Source organism: Pleurodeles waltl, chromosome 1_2 (genome assembly GCF_031143425.1).
Source record: "Pleurodeles waltl isolate 20211129_DDA chromosome 1_2, aPleWal1.hap1.20221129, whole genome shotgun sequence".
Taxonomy (NCBI): Eukaryota; Metazoa; Chordata; class Amphibia; order Caudata; family Salamandridae; genus Pleurodeles; species Pleurodeles waltl.
Window position 1 is genome coordinate 1219681987 of NC_090437.1, and position 13910 is coordinate 1219695896.

Genomic DNA, 13910 nt, shown 5'->3' on the forward strand with positions numbered 1-13910 from the left:
GGGCCCGTTTGCACTGGAACTGCGCCGCTCACTCAGAAAATAAGCATGAGCCTCCTCCAGCCCGTCTCTGCATAGCATCATCATCAACAGGAAGCTCTAACCTCCCGTCCATGACACCCAGCCTGCTCTTCGCACCACGCCAATCACCGCCTGCAACCCTTTTCTTGCTCCTTGCAACCCTCTTGGCACAAAACTTGAGAAGGCAAAACCTTAGCAGGACTACTCTTGGACTGTATCCAACCCACGCTCCATTGTGGCCAGCCTGAATTCTTGACTATGACCCGGTTCAGAGCGAATAGGTAACCCAAGTTGGCGCTTTGTACTTTTTGGCACCTTTTCACTTAAATCTTTAAAAATTCAACTGATTGGATTTTTGTAATTTTTGCACATGTTGTGGTTTTACTTTAATAATGTTTGTGTGTTGCATAAATACTTTAAAGGGGCCTATAAATTAAGTCTGACTGCTTTTTGTGCCAAGCTACCAGAATTAAGCACAGGTTAATTTAGTTAATTTTTGTGGTTCACTCTGCAGTGACTGTGGCTGTTGCTTGACCAGGGCTCAACCCCCGGTCAACCAACAACCCAGGTTTTCACAGAGGTGCAGTATGATGGGTTTAGGATGATGTTAAATGTAGTAAGGGATGGTTATGAGAACACAGTGTTAAGGGTTAGTGCTCCGAGAATTAATTATATTATCATGAAGTGGTGTTGATAATGTGCTGCTCATAATATGCTGCGTGGTAGACTTGCATTCTCAGTGTCAATGGTAAATACTGCAGTGTTATGTATTCCAAATATAGAATGCAGTGTAGTGTGTTAGTCACTTTAGAATTCTTAGAATGCTATGCAGATGTCCTGGGTTAGAATTATTCATATGTAGTATAGTGGTTTAGCATAGACAGGATACAGTGCATTAAAATCAAGGGCCAAGGTCCCTAGCATGTAGCTATGGGACAAATGACCCCTGCAGACAGCATTGTTACACTCTGCAATGCAATAAAATGAAGAGAAATCATTTTCTACAGCTGCAACTTTCAATCACGCTATGCCAGTTAAATAGCAATAATGTGGTTCCTGGCTGTTATGTAGTACCAATAGAGAGGTGTTCCACATTGACAAAGCATTTTTTAAATTACTGCTCCCAGCCGTGCGTATTGGACTGAGGTGATCATTGCTGGTAATCTTAGATAAGGTAGCACATCTTATCATTTGTCTGATCATTTTGTTTTGTCTGTTTCATTGAACATAAGTACCTCTTGTCCAAAAAAGGTTGAAGACACCTGAGCAAGACCTAGTGAATAAAAGTTGTTGGTGAGGTATTTGACTCAGCATCTTTCATTATGTAAAAAGACTTCTTTGAAGTTTCACTATTTGACAGCACTGAAGGGGCTGTTTATTTTTTACATTTCAATTATGACTGTCATTGTAGAGGTATACAGTCCAAGGTAACACAGCTGGCCATATAAGCTGGCAAAACTAGTGATTTTCAGAGGCCAGTAGGATCTACAGCGACAACGTTCTTTAAATGTCTGACTTGACAGCACGGCAATACATACTGTTACAAATTATTTTAAACATATGCATATGTAGAGTGGGCTATAGCTCCTAACCTAGGAGTATTACTCTCTCGCGTCATGCTACATGGTGTTGGTGTATCATCCTAATCATCACACATTCAGTTCTTAATCTCATAAATACATTGTTTGCAGACAACAATCATTTTGGATTTTTTTCACTGCTGTAGAATGTAATTTTACATTTTTGTCAGTACACGTGTGAGCCTGCCCTTAAGTATACTGCCTAATTTCATTGTAATTTTCACACATCAAGAAGTGCTAACCCAAAACTGGACATTCCATCTTGGGAGATCCCATTACCAGCTCAACCTTGCTCCTCTTTTAATCTTGGCTGTTCGGCTGTTGGGCTACTGCATACATTTTAATGGGTCCTGCAGTTCCTATAATGCTGCCTCATTGGGCTACCCCATGCTGAGCTCCTACCACACGCTTGGCACCAGTCACAGCATCGAGCTTGGTGGCTGTTTGCCCATTTGCTCCCAGTGGCTCCTTTGATACTGTGGCATGGCTCCTCTGCTAGTCACTTGTGTACAAATGCTGGCAGGTGCTCTTGCTTGTTCTGTGGGTCTGGCCCCTCACTTGTTTTTTTCACTGTTATCACATTTACTATTGCTAGCACCACCATCATTACTATGACCACACCCATCGTTAACAGTATTACCATAGCCAACATTAGCACCACTACTACCACCGGCATTAACCCTAGTAACCTGTTCTCACCACACACATTAGCACCACCACTACTACTACCATTATAACCCACAACACCATTATTACCACTAATAGCAACACTATTACCATATAATTATCACAATTACACCACCATCATTATCACAACCATTTCCGCAACCAATTTTACCACCATCATCATGACCATTACCACCATCATTCCACTACCACCATCCTCACCGCCATTACTACCAGCACCACCACTACCACGACCACCACACTAACATCTCTACCATTACTACCACCATTCCAACCGACATTATCACCCCCACTAAAAGCAATAGAGCTAGTTATAATGTGCTAACGCATGCAAAAAGAGGCATGATGTAAAGCCAGACTAAATGGCCCTGCCAATGCTTGTTAATTCTAGGAAACCTTTCTATTTCGCCAGAGATTTCCAAAATGCCTGTTCCTAACAGAAAATGGAATTGTGTTAAATGGACTGGTTAGCAATGCGATTGTGATACATATAATTTCTCACACATTAATAAAAAAACAAATTGTTAAACTATTAACATCCTTGAACTCGCTAGATCACCAATTGAGCACTATAGAATGGGTGCTAGTAGACCAACCGCAATCCTGAAAGAGTGGGCGGACTGCAGACCGGGGATACTGGAGAGCTGGGACAGCTTAGAAAAATTTGTGTGCACTAACTACTGACAGCGACTCCATATGGAAGGCAACAAGGCAAGCAGGAGGCTTTTACATCTCCTCCGAGCCGAGAGCTGAATCCCGCCCAATGGTGGAAATCAAAAATAGAATGGGGGAGAAAGTTTGCTCACAAAAAGACATAACTGAGGCCTTTGCTAGTCATTTGGAAGCACTATGGGGGTCATTCCGACCCCGGCGGGTGGCGGGCGCCGCCCGCCGGGCGGAAACCGCCCAAACACCGCCCCACGGTCAGATGACCGCGGGGGGCATTCCGACTTTCCCGCTGGGCCGGCGGGCGATCTGCAAAAGATCGCCCGCCGGCCCAGCGGGAAAGCCCCAGCAAAGATGAAGCCGGCTCCGAATGGAGCTGGCGGATTTGCTGGGGTGCGACGGGTGCAGTGGCACCCGTCGCGATTTTCAGTGTCTGCCAAGCAGACACTGAAAATCTTGCTGGGGCCCTGTTAGGGGGCCCCTGCACTGCCCATGCCCAGTGGCATGGGCAGTGCAGGGGCCCCCAGGGGCCCCACGACACCCGTTCCCGCCAGCCTCTTCCTGGCGGTGTAAACCGCCAGGAACAGGCTGGCGGGAAGAGGGTCGGAATCCCCATGGCGGCGCTGCTTGCAGCGCCGCCATGGAGGATTCCTTTGGCCAAGGGAAAAAACGGCGGTTTCCCTTTTCTGACCGCGGCTTTACCGCCGCGGTCAGAATTGGCCAGGAAGCACCGCAAGCCTGTTGGCGGTGCTTCCGTGGTCGTTGGCCCTGGCGGTCAATGACCGCCAGGGTCAGAATGACCCCCTATATGTTGAATCCCAGGAACGCCCACCAGGGGCGAACTCACAATTTTGGGAGGGGACAGAGGGGTAAGGGAGCAACTGGGAGCTCCAAGCTCCAAAGAGAAGATTGTGGCAGCCGTACAGTCACTAAAAACCATTAAGGCCCTGTGTAGTGACGGCCTCCCCTCAGATAAGCTGTTAGTGGTGTATAAAGAGGCCTTCAACACGGACACGCTCCCGGATTCTTTGTGGGAGGAGGTAATAGTTATGCTTCCAAAGCCAGATAGAGACAAGGAGGAGATATCATCATACCATCCCATTTCCATGCTCAATGTTGATTTTAAAATACTGAGTAAAATCCTGGCGGAATGGCTCCTGCCCCACCTGCATGGGCTTATACACGAGGACCGATATGGGCTTCACCCATGCAGGAACAAAGTGCTTAACCTGCACCGGCTGGCACTGGTATGGCATGCCCTCAGGGATGAGGGGGACCCCTGCACCTTGGCCTGCTTAGATATTGAGCAGGTCTTTGATTCTTTATCTTGGCAGTATTTATGGGGAGTTATGCGCAGAATGAGACTGGCCGAAAATTTTATATGCTGGGTGCAGCTATTATATGCAAATCCTATGGCCAAGGTGAGGGTGGGCAGCATGTTTTCCAGACAATTCCCACTTCATAGGGGAACAGTTCAGGAGCGCCCTTTGCCACCCCTGCTCTTCGCTTTGACAATGGAGCCACTGGCATGTCATTTGCGGGTGGCCTTGCAAGACTGGGGAGTGGGCGCTAGGGATCGGATTCATGTGAGCTCCCTATATGCAAATGATGTGCTGCTGTATTTGCGACACCTGATGCGCTCAATACGAATACTGCTGACGTAATTATCCAACTTTTCCACTATAACTGGCCTTAAGGTTAATAAGTCTAAATCAAAGTTGTTTCCCATGTATGGTGTGATGAATAAGCCATTGGCTGGTATCCCAAATACAGATATTCCCTGGGTGGTGGATAACATCAGATGTCTGGGTATACGCCTAGCTCACAACGTGCAGCAATTTAGAGAACTTAATATGGGGCGGGTATTGATGAGTCTGAATAACTCGATTAGGTTTTGGAACTCTCTGCACCTTTCATTAATGGGCAAAATGGCATTAGTGAAAATGATAGTGGTCCCAGGTTGCCTATATATATTTCAGGGAACACTTTATGACCTCCCTAGAAGGGACTTTCGGGAGATAGATAAACTGATTATCAAACTTTTGTGGGTATCAGGGAGAAAACACGTGGGACTTGCCACATTCAGACGGGCCTATGAGACAGGGGGGGCTGGAGGTGTCAAACCTCGAGTGGTACTACCTAGCTAAATAGTACACTCGCTTAATGATGTGGAAAATTGGAGGATGATACTCAAGGAGATTGGCTACTGTTTATTGGGGATGGTGCCTTGCAGTAAATCCCATAAGATAAGAAGAAGGTTTACGCTGTTGGGCCTGGTGTTGGCAAAGCGGTGGTTGGCTATACGGTGGTTATCAGCTAGGGCATCCACCCTGCAAGAGTGGAAATGTGATTTGATAAAATGGGCAAATGCCGATGAATGTCACATGCGGCATACACAAAGAGACCAAAAACTGGGGGAGGACTTACATACCTGGGCGACCTTACGGAATGATCTGTTGAGCCAGAATGCGACTGTGTGCACACAAGCACCAGGAGACACTAAGAGGGGGGAAACAACAAACTAGATAGTGCTGTTAATGGAATGCCGATGGAATGGGTGGTAACAGGGACAGACATAGGCCAATCTTAACACGACGCAGGGGAGGGAGGGACCCCGGGGCACTGTTTCTTACAGGTGGGAGGGGAAATGAATGGAGGACCGTTTCTTGTACTCTGATATGTATTTTATATGTAAAGCCATTTTTTCATGTTGTAATAGTAGTCCAGACGTAACCAAGATGTAAGTTAATGTGTCATGTTTTTTTCCTATGCACTGTATATTGAAATGCCAATAAAAACCTATATACAAAAAATCGTTACTGCTTTACAAAAAACACTCATTTACTTTAACTCAGTATCAGAAAGTTGCATATTTTTCCTTAGATAGCTTCTTAATACAATCTCTTTGTTCCTTATTTTGTTGCACAGTTACAGCGTAGTGAGAGCACCAGGTACCTGGTTTGCAATATCTCATCTGATGAGTCTTTTTAAGTAGACTGAGACACCAAGAGAGTTAGCAATCATAAAAGAAACAATTTTCATGAAGCACATTAGGCCACACAATAAGGAACAGGAATCGGTGACTGAAGTTAAGCAATTTTATTACCAATTAATAATCAATTCAGCATAAATGTATGTCAGGAGTATATTAAAAAGATACAAGATTACAACAGGTAATCTGCAATATTGCAATAGGTTCAGTCTCAGTAGAATAAGATACAAAATAATCACAGCCACAGCAATGCATAAACTGAGAATTAGAAATAGGTGTTCCTTTGAAGAAACTCCAAATCTCTCTCCTAAATATAAATACGTTCTAAAGTAATCTACTCAAGGTTCTAAGTTTAGAATAATGGTTGTTTCTAGAGTAAGGTCTCAAGGAAATTAGGAAATGCAAGAAGGTGGCAAAATGTTGAAGACTCCAAAAGAAGTCTTCCAGAATTGGAATAAATGTTTAGCATGAAGCTTCACACTTGCAAGAATAAATGAAGCAGAGAGATCTGTCCTCCTTAAAGTGTCAGGGAATCTGCTCTAACTTCTAGCAGAGTGAACATTAGTTAAGCCAATAAATCTTCAACAACAATCATATCTCTTCCCACCCCACCAGGAAGCAATAATTTCACTTCTTGTGGTGTGTATTTGCAACATCGCCTGAATTTCCTATCCCACAGAACGTGGAAAGTTATTGCAACCTTGAGGATCTGCTGCTAGAGGATCTGCTGCTATTGATACATGATGAAAAGGAGGCTTTTTCTGCTCATTAGGTCTGCCCAGATTTCTCCCCTGAGGTACTTGCTATCAATAAACTAATGCATACAACAACGTTCCTTTCTCTAGCTAATGAAATCATGAGAACATACCTGCAAAAAAATAAGAACACGCTGGCCAAGCAAAATACACTTCAATATTAAGGCCTTTAGTCAGGCTAACTTTAACTAAACATTTAATGTGCATTTTGAAACTATGATTATACATACACACATATAACTTTCAAAATAAATGCAGACCATGAGCAAAGGAAACATGTTATTTCTGCAAATACAACTTAAAATATAAACATGAACATGAATAATGAATACATAAAAGCAATATAAATGAACATTAGTGCACACGTCTATAAAGCTTCAGTTTTGCAAGTTATATTTCATTAATGCGTTTAAATGTTCACACATGTTAATATTATATAAAGCACACAGTAAATAGAATGTCAAAAATAAATGCGAAATTGCACCATGATAATGTGTGAAGGATGGCATTTAAATTGAGCTACTCCAGTAGCCTGAGGGCATGCACGTGCCAGTTATCATGTCTGCCAAGACAGGTTTGCTCCTAAAATGTTATGAGGTCTGCATACACTTGCCAAAAGCATTATCCCTAACTATCCTAGGTACGGGTGCCATGCATATGTTAGGCAATGTGTTGCTTTTAGTTTGTATTGTCCCAATTATCAATGAACCGTTAAATCCCTATTCCTAAGCAAACCTTGTTTGTAGATGATTGCAATTGTCAAATCTGCTTTTATTCCCTCTGGTGAATTTCAAGAGTGAAATCTACAAAAATTTAATGGATGAAAAAGTGCTGTAAATTCTGAAAATTCGTTATTGTCCACATGAAAGTCTTCTTTTGTCATGCATGCATGTGTGTACTATTTCCATAGCATGAACCTAACCAGGTGTTGTAATTGAATGTAGAATAATAAACACTTTGCAGAACAGACAAGGTCTTGTAGAAGGAATTTATTCCATGTTGAGTAGAGCAAGGTGACGAGCCCATGAAGAGCAGGAAGGACCAACTGGAGACACTGCTTCCTAGTCCGGATTCCAAGATCAGAATGCCCCACTTGGCAACAGTAGAAAGCAGGGTAACAGAATGTGAGCATTCATGTCATTCAAATGAATGCATGCCACTAAAGTAATACATATATTTAAATGTAACACATTTTAAGGGATACATCTCCCTTTTAATACAACAAAATAAATATAACTGTGAGAAATAAAATAAAAACAAAGAAAACTAAAATAAACTAATATAGATAATAATCTCCGAATTTAACTGGCAAAACAATCTCCTTGAAGTACTTGCCAAAGAGATAGAAATGGAAGAGTTAGAACACTCATCACCCCATAATGTGATAAAACATTTCATCTGATCTTTCTTGAGATGCATTTACCTGAGACATAACATTTTCTTCAGATGCATTCTCTGAGACATAATATTTTCCTCAGATATATTACCCTGAGACCTATCATTCTCCATATTATTTTGTGAAATTTGCACACGTACTGTCACATCACTTGCAATCAAATTCCTGGCATTACACTGTGCACCATTAGTATAAAACTCCCAAGTAGTGCAGTCACTATCAATTTCAGCATGCACATTTTTCGTTTTCTCAATCAACTCTTTTTGAAAAGATCTGATATTGACAATAGCTTCCCTATTGCACCAACCCTGATTTTTGTTTTAAAACGCCAGTGAAAGGAACCCTCACTACATGTGTAGGATACGAAAAATTTGATAATCCTTAATCAACTTTTATGGGTTCTCTGACTAGAACCACAACTCCAAAAGTTAATTCTCTAGTTTTCTTGAGCATGCGGCTTATCTGGCTCTACACCTGTCTTTTTTGTACCTGCGTCCAAAATGTTCTCTAACACATTCATCCACATTGCAATGATTTTGCAAGCCTTTATCCACTGAATGTAAACGTAAGAACTTGACCAAGTGTTGAACAAGGTCAGTTCTAGCATCTCTACCTCAATAAAAAGAACAATAAAAATCCAGTAATCGAACGAGGAGTATTAAAATAGCTCCAGACTTTCTCATGCAAATGCTTGTGTACATCAATTTTGGATGCAAAATGCAGTCTATATGCCTTCTTTGAAAAACTTGTTTGACCTTTCCACTAAACCGTTAGCAGCTGGAAAATAAAGTGGTGTCTTCTAATGTTTAATACCATGCTTGCCTAAAAACTACAATTTTCCTTGAGGTAAAATGTGTGCTGTTGTCAGACATAAGTATTAATGTTATACCTTCAGTAGAAAAACCTTTTTACAGAAACTCAATTACTACATCAGTAGTAGGCATAGTCACAAATTCATAGGAAATTCACTTTTAATCGTAATCAGTGAGAACAATCAAGTACCTCATAATATGCTGCAGCATTTTATATGGTCCAGAAAAATCTATAGCCAATTGGACCCACGGCTGCACAGGTAAAGGATTCATTCATCTCCTTTGTTTATTGGGGGCCTGATCACGAGTTTGGTGGTCAGAAACCCAGCCACCAGACCCGTGGTGAGGACACTGCCGCGGAGCTGGTGGTCTCCCCACTGGCCCTATTATGGGTTTTCTACTGGCCTGACTGGCGGAAACCAAGGTTTCTACTAGTCAGCTAAGGAGAAAACGTGCAGATGTATTGGTCTCGAGTCCAATGCCTTTGCACAGAGGTCCCCCCTAGCACCCTTGGAATGCGCAGTCTTTACAGAAGACAGCGGGCATTCCGACTGGGGGGGCCCTGCACCGCCAATGACAATGTTGTGCTCAGTGCAGGGGCCCCCCTGTAAACCCATGCACTTGTTCTCTGCCAGCCTTTTCATGGCGGTTGAAGCACCATGAAAAGGCTGGCAGAGAACATGGTTGTAATCAGCACAGCGGTGTTGACTTCAGCACCACCATGGCTGATTACAACACCGACTGCTGTCATCACGTCGGGATCAGAGATCCTAACAGAGATGCCGGTCTTTTGGCAGCACCAACCAATAATCTTGTAATGTGGCGCTCGGACTGCTACAGTCCTGGCGGTCCGACCTTCACAGTGAGTCTGGCAGTCTTCAGACTGCCAGATTTGTAATCTGATCCTCCAATGGACACTTATTCACTTCCTGCTCAGCACAAACATCCTTGCCTGGCCACCAATAGTATTTTCTAAGCAGTTTCTTCACACCAGACATGCCTGGATGGCCATCATGTGCCCTAATAACCAACTTGTTTCTATCAACTCTGCAGGTGACACAAAAAGATGTTAGCTTGTCACCAAACCATTTTTAATGGACAATTCCGCAAAAACACTTTTGCGAATTCTTAGTAGGTGGCCAGCCTTTCAAAATGTAGTCTTTTACCTGCCTCAGTACAGCACCTCATTTGTATGCTTGCATCCATTCTTTTCCACTGATGCATCCAACAGTGTGCATTGATGCATCTATTACTGACACACTTATCTTCTAGATTTCGCTTGCAATCCGATTATTCTTTAAGTGGCATGCAAGATAAACAATTGACCCTGAATTTCTTACCTCCATGTATGTATCTGATAACAAAATTATATTCTTGTAATTTGGACAAAAGCCGCACAAGTCTAGGTGACGCCAATCCTGTCCCTTTTCCATTCATAAGGCATATTCATAAAGCATATTAAAAGTTTGTGGTCAGTTAGCAGATCAAAACATTTTTCCCAGAAATAAGCTGTGTATGTTTCCACAACCCATGCACAAGCCAGTGCCTCCCTATCAATAGTGCTGTAGTAAGATTCAGCTGTAATGAGTTTCTGTGAATTAAAGGCTATGATGCATTTCTTCCCATTGTGTGACTGGGTAAGTACGGCATCAAGGCCAATAGAACTGGCATCTATAATTACAACACATTTATCGGTACTATAAAAAAGTTGTAATGCAGGAGTAATTACAATCACGTCCTTAATCACTTGAAAAGCTGTCTCTTGGTCTTTTGACCAAACAAATCTTTCCTTTTTGTGTCAAACAAGTTAAAGATCCAACTTATGTAGCGTAGAACAAAACATGCATAATATTCACTGAGGACCAGAAATGACCTCAAAGAGTCTTTATCAGTGTGAGGTAGAGTATTAACAATGGCATCAATTGGATCTTTTTTAGGTTTAATGCCATTCATAGTAATACCCAAATACTCAAATTCCTTTTTCCTTAGAAAGAGTTATTTATACCTCTCATTCTCAAGATCTTGAGCCCATGTTCCAGTGCATCATTATGCTCAGCAATACTTTTCCCATAAATTAAAATATCTTGAAACGCTTGCACTCCCTTGAGGTCTTTAAACATTGAGTCCATTCGTTTCTGGAACACACTAGTGGCAGGTGCTAGGCCAAAAGGTGATCTCAAAAGTTTAAAGGCGCCAAAAAGAGTTACAATTGTGGCCAGGTCTTGTGGCCACTCAGACAATGAAACTTGATAGTACACTGACTTGAAATCAATGAGCGAAAAATGCGTTGCACCTCCAGTAGCCATTAACATTTCTTGTATCCTTGGTAAAGGATGGCAGTCGGCTACAAGGTTATTGTTTAGAGAACATAAGTCCGCACATAGGCGTAAATTATCATTTTTTTTTTTTTGCCAAAACTATAGCTGAAACCCATTCAGAAGAATCGGTTGGTTAGATGATGCCATCCTTGCCTAAATCATTCAAAAGTTTCTTTAATTCACTCTGTACGCTAAAGGGAACATGCCTGACTTTATGTTTAACTTGTATAGCCTTGGTTTTCAATTTTATATCATGTACCACGTCCTTAATGCATCCATCTTTATTAGCAAAAACATCTGAAAATGTGTTCAGAATATCATTCACATCTGCTAGGGATTTCTCAGTGAATACTTCAACAGAACCCATAGGCATGTCGCTGAAAACTATCAGATTATCACAACCAGGCTTAAGCATACTGTCCAATCTTCCTATGTTTTGCCACACTGTCATGTCCTGGCCCTTTATGGCCACATATACTTTGGTCAAGATTGTTCTACCAACCATCTAAATGTCTTGCCCTCCATATGATTTAAGGTGAACATCCGGCGCAATGTATTAATTGACAAATTTATTATTGTAATAGGAAAGAATAGTAATGAGTGATCTCGAGTCAGCCATAACCTCTAGACTCACTTTTCCTATTTGTGCTGTGCCCAAAGGTGCCTTGAAAGGTACCGCTGTATTCTCAGAGTCTATAGTAAACACCAAATTGCTAATCATACTATCCTACTATTCATCTATAGCAGTGGTTCCCAACCTGTGGTCCGGGGACTCCTGGGGGTCCGCGAAGCCTTCTTAGGGGGTCAGTGACTGCTTACAAAATTATATAATATCAACAGATTAGGTCCCCAGCTTTCAGTAATAACTCACTGGGGGGTCCCCGGATTCCAATAATGATTCAGTGGGGGTCCCCGGGTTCCAGTAGTGATAAAATGGGGGTCCGCACAAGTCAAAAGGTTGGGAACCACTGATCTATAGCATTCGCTCTAAGAAGCGTATTACATTTAGCAAGCGATCTGTACACACTCTGAAAATGACAATGTTATTTGCATTTGTTGCATTTTCTACTAATGGCAGGACAATTCGGTCTATTCCCTAAATGCAGCTTAGATCCACATCTATGTGAGTTTTTATAAAATGCATGCCACCATTGTTCCCTTTAGAAGTGTCAGGAATCTATCCTTAGTTTTTCAGCAACACATACAGCATCAGGACTAGGATCTGCACCAATAATAGCTTTAGTGGATATAGAAGAATGTTCTGTATCCACTAGCAATGTCAAGTACTTCATTTAATGTAGGACTTCTGCACACCAGCAAACACTCCTGAATTTTTTTGGAATGTCAGCTGAAAACCAATTCATCACACAAGTAAGTCTTCAAGATTTCACTAAATTCGTACTCTGAAGACCATATGCACAAATTAGAAATGTACTCCTCAATGATTTCCTCTGCAGATTGTTTTCTTTAACAGAAACTGTGCCTTTTGAGCAGGGGATTTGGTTGTTCAGTGAATCTTTTCTCCAATCTCTTGAAAGACTAGATTTATACATGCCATGGTATGAGCTACGCTTTCTAAGAGAGTATCAAAAATCTCTTGTCCAGCATTCCCCATAGCCCAACCAACTGTGCTTTTTCCCTTTCACATGAATAATCATTACCATCAGTGGCAATTATATAATTCTCAAATGCTCTGAACCAATGAGACAATTGTTTTCACTGGATTTTTCAGAAACTGATTTATGTGGCAATGGTATAGGTGACTTTCAAAAATCATTTCACTCCGCGTTTGCAATACAATACACGCACCCCTGAATTCTTTGTGCATATGCTGCTTGACCAATGTGCTTGCACTAGAATTCTGTGCCGCACAACCAATGCACATGCAGCAGAAAGCATAAGCACATCTCACAATGCAAAGCCAGGACTTTAAAGAAACTCCCCAGGAGATGTACAATCGCTGCTCGGTTACAGCGCGTTATCTGAATATCACACATAGGAACGGATGTTGCCTCTACAGTAAGAGCTAAAGAGCCAATATGAGTAGTGCTGGTGCTCTGTAGACGAAGTCATCTTGAAGAGTATGAATCTGCAGTGTCCTGTCAACTATCGAGATGGATATAATTCAATTCCTCAGTGGGCTTGAAATAGTTTTCGCACAGTCACCAAATTTATGTTGTAATTGAATGTAGAATAATAAAAATTCTGCAGAACAGTTGACGTCTCCAAGAGGGAATTTATTCCATGTTGAATAGAGCAAGGTGACAGGCCCGCGAGAGCAGGCAGGAGCTACTGGAGACACTGCTGTCCAGTCAGGAATAGAAACTTTTCTAGCATTTGCGACAATAATTTTAGATTCTATGAAGGACATAGAGGTGAGGATTATGGTGTCTCTCTCTTTACTACTCCAAAACAGCAGCCAAAGAGAAGACAATAAAAAATACACATACAAACTACATACCCCAAAAGGCATTGAACCACGCCCCATATACAGTTCATCAATCATGTCCATTCCATATCTTCAAATCTGTGAGACACCATCCTGGCTGCCTCTTTCTTTGCATAAAGTCCGAATCTAATGAAGGTGCAGGATTTCCTTATAACCATGGAAGCCGAAACCAACTGGAAAACACGGTCCGTGACCAACAAAATTTACTCCATAAATGTCGGAGACCAACCAGGAAAC